This window comes from Cannabis sativa, chromosome 1 (assembly GCF_029168945.1).
Source record: "Cannabis sativa cultivar Pink pepper isolate KNU-18-1 chromosome 1, ASM2916894v1, whole genome shotgun sequence".
Classification (NCBI taxonomy): Eukaryota; Viridiplantae; Streptophyta; class Magnoliopsida; order Rosales; family Cannabaceae; genus Cannabis; species Cannabis sativa.
The window spans coordinates 21709737-21714044 of NC_083601.1; positions in this window are offsets into that span (position 1 = coordinate 21709737).

Genomic DNA, 4308 nt, shown 5'->3' on the forward strand with positions numbered 1-4308 from the left:
AGCGGTCGGGCAGTCCACCACCACAAAAGTGCAATACTTGAATGTGCTCTGGGGGTGTCCAGACACAAGGTGACTGGAAGTCTCACTTTTCCCATTGGGATAAGCGTCGTTCCATTAAACCCTGTGAGCTGGGAGCAACTGGGTGAGAGGTCTCGGTCCGTTAGGCCTATTGCAGTGAAGGCCTCCTTGAAGAGCAGATTCACGGAGCTTCCGTTGTCGATCAATACTCTGGCCACCACCTTATTAGCGATGGGAGTCTCGATAACCAGCGGGTCATGGTGAGGGAAGCGCACCATCTTGGCGTCTTCTTCCGTGAACGTGATGGGTTGGTCCATCAGCCGGGGCCTCTGAGCTGGGAGTTGAGTAACCTCTCAAACCTCATTGTGTTTCACGGCCCCCGCGTACTGCTTTAGCTCCTTGCGAGTAGTTCCTCCAATATGGGGACCTCCGGAGATCATGGTTACCCCCCGTTGGGTCTAGGCGGCAGATTGGGGATGTGCTGGGCATCGCCCGCGGGAGCAGCTGGAGCCAATGCTCCTGCTGCACCCCCCGGTGTTCCCTGGGGCACACCCCCTGTCGCCTGGCCCAGATTGAGGTGAGGCAGCCTATTCTTGATCCACTCATAGAGGTGGCCCAATCGGATCAGGTTTTCAATCTCGTCTTTGAGATTCATGCATTCATTGGTGCTATGACCAATGTCGTTGTGGTACTCGCATCTTTTGCTTGGATCCCTCCGGGAGCTATCTTTGTACAAAGGATGCGGTCTCCGATAGTGCGTATTTTACCTAGTAGCAAAGTACACACGCTCTTGAGAGTCCGTCAGCTCCGTGTACTGGGTGTACTGGGGAGTGTACCCCCTTTTTTGGCTCTTCTCCCCCGTCCGGGTGCTGCCTTTGGAGGATCTCTTACTCCTCGAGCCTTGGGAAGGGCCTGCTAGGCTAGCGGTTGGAGTGGAGTGCGAGGGAGCTTGTCCATTGATCCCCGAGGGATTTCCAAAATGAGATGATGCGGGCGCCAAGGCTTGGCCTTGACTATACCCGGGATGGCAGAGAACTGTATGCCGCTTATTGGTGGAGCCGCGGTTGGGACAGTACCCGAGGGCGGTGCTCCGGGCATGTACCCTGCTATCCCGGTGGGATAGTATCCTCCATAGGCCACTATCTGGGCCTCTTCAAGGTTGATATATTTTTGGACTCTCTTCTGGAAGTCCTGAAGGCTAGCAGCCCCTTCTTGTTGTAATTCGTTCCAGAAGGGAGCCCCTGTACGGATGCCTGCCTGGAGAAGCGCAAGCTGTTGTCCGTCATCAACTTTCTTGGTCTTCGAGGCCTTCTCTCGGTACCTCTTTATATAGTTTTTCAAGGTCTGGGTGGGCAGTTGCTTGATGTTAGTCAAGGCACTGACCTCCAGGTTAACCTTTCTTGCGGCGACAAACTGTCTTCGGAAGTTGGTCTGTAACTTGTTCCAACAGCCCACGGATCCTGGTTCCAGTTTCTTGAACCATTCCTCCGCGGACCCACTTAAAGTAAGTGGGAAGCACAGACATTTTGCGTCATTACTGACTCTCATGACCGTCATGACACGGTTGAACCGCGACAAGTGGTCGCTTGGATCAGAGTTCCCGGTATAAGCTGCCATTTTGGGCATCTTAAAGTTCTTGGGGAGTTCCGCCTCCAGGATGTGCTTAGCGCATGGCTCCCGGTCCTCGCAGTCTGAGTCGAAGTCATCCCCTTTTTGTCTTCGGGAGACTCGGGCAATGTCTTTTCGAAGTATAGCGAGCTCCGCCATAATTCCTTCATTCAACGTACTCGTGGAGACTGCGGGCCCGTATCTTTTTTGGTCAAGGTGATCCCGGAGGTCACCTTGGTTCCCATTGATTTGATTTCTCAGATCAACGGGAGGACACCTCTGTCCTCTTCTTCCTCTACCTCCGGGCGCTTGGTGCACGGAAACGCTTTTTCGGTCCTCTCGATCCTGAGGGCTAAGACTCCCTTTTTGGAACTTGCCCCTCTGCGGACCCTTCCCTTTAGGGAAATCTGAGCGGACCTTTTGCGGATCCTGCGCCTTTTTCTTTCGCCCAGGAGTAGAGGTAGGGTTTTTCTTTTGGTTTCCTTCAGCGGGATACCTTATAGGGCTAGGCTCCCTAGACTTCTGCTGTTGGGTACTAGGCGAGGATTCCTCTAGTTCCTTACCGAGTCCAGCAGTCATTGCCTTGGGATGCACGTGAATGCCAGCCGCCTCCATGGCTTTTTGCATGGCCAGCATCACTTCTTGTATTTTTTGGTTTTGTGCTTTTTGGGCTTCGATCTCAGCTTCGTGATCGATAGCTTTTTTCCTGAGAAGCACCAACTCTGAGTAGCTGCCTTCATCGTAGGATAATTTATAAAATGTGATTGTATCTTTTGATATTAATTCTTAGATCTACTCAGACTTGATTATATTTATCTAGGATCTTAGATCTACTCACAAGTATGTTGGTATTATATTTATCCAGGATCTTGGATCTTAGATCGATCTCAGCTCTGATACCAGTTGTTGGTATTATATTTATCCAGGATCTTAGATCTACTCACAAGTATGTTGATTTAACAACCTAATATTGAACTTCTAAAACGATGAACTAAACACATAAAAGTTAAGAATAACTTACAGTGATTGCAGCGGAATTAATGTCTCCTTCCACTCAGATCTCTAACCCTTGATTCCTGTCTGTAGCAGAGTATAATCAAGATCTGAGCCCGAAAGTTCTTCAGTTGGATGTGATCCTTCACAGTCTTCCAAACTATAATGAGGTACTGAATGATGTGTGTGGGCACTTCTCTCTCACTAGGAATTTCGAAATTTTCTCTCTTGTTTTCTCTCTTGATTTCGTGTGACACACTTTGCAAAGCAAAGTTTTCTCAAGCAAGCACAAGCACACCAAGAGAAGAGAGGGGGCGGCTATAAATAGGAAAAGGGAAGACCACAACTTTCCAAATATACAGTTTCCTCTTTTACTGTGTAATTGAATAACTGCCTTATTTAGTGTGATTCACCACTTTCCTATTTAGGCTAGGCTTTGATTAGTAATTAAATGACAAATTAAATTGAAAATAATAATTGGGAAATATGTAATCATGTGGCCGGCCATGGTGTGTATGGGCCTCACATGGATTTTGCAGTTTCCTCAATTTTATTTCTATTTCTCCAAAAATGCCATTTTTCCAATTCTAATCATTTAAATGCCAAAACTAATTATTTAATAACTAAAATAGATTATTAAATAATATTGCCATTTAAAATTAATTATTAATTCAGACATGCAAAGTCTCATAATTAATAATTAAACCTAGAAACCCTCTTATTTACAATTTCATCCCTAAACTGTGAGAATTCACAAATTAGACATAGTCTAACTTTTAGAATTATAATTGATTAATCATAAATCAATTATAGAGTCTTACAAACAGTATAGTCTCAACTAGAATGGGGACCATGGATCTATATTCTGAGCTTCCAATAAGTTGAACCGATTTACCAAGTAAATCCCTAACTTATTAATTCCTCGTTGAATCCACTCTTAGAACTTGGAATTGCACTCTCAGACTTATATAGAGCATATCATATGTTTCACGATATCAATATGCTATCTCATTTAACCATTGTTATAATCTTAATGTGATTTAGAGATCCTCTATATAGATGATTTACATCGAGACGGGACCAATTTACCGTTTACACCCCTCAATGTATTTTGCCCATTTGAACACTTAGTTACCTGTAAATGATGTTTTACTGATCTAATATATAGTCACTGAAACAAGAGCTCATCCATTTACTTCTATTTAACTAAGCTCAAAAGGAATCATCACTTTACTTCTATACACCAGTAGAAGCTATAGATTTCCATATTTATGTTTAGCACTCCCATTCAGTTATGTTATCATGTTCCCAAAATATATGTATTATCCTGACTCAAAAGTAGGCTTTAACTAATAAATCAAAGAACAAGAATAGCACTGCTGAGATTGAGCCTAAGCATATCAGGATTTAGATTCTCTTAATCTAAGATCAACTTCTGACATTGACTTGGAAAGATACAACGGTAAGTTTACAATATCTTTAACCAAGTTCAATATCGGTCCAGTCCAATGCATACTCCATGCATTCGAAACCAGTATACTTTGCCAATGTTCTGGAAAGAACATAACACTTACTCCAAGTGTAAGTATACTTCATCGCTGATTATCACATCAGTGTAAATCCAAAACACTGATGAACAGGGACCAAATCTTTTGAATCATATAATCACAATCACATTCCACTGTATTG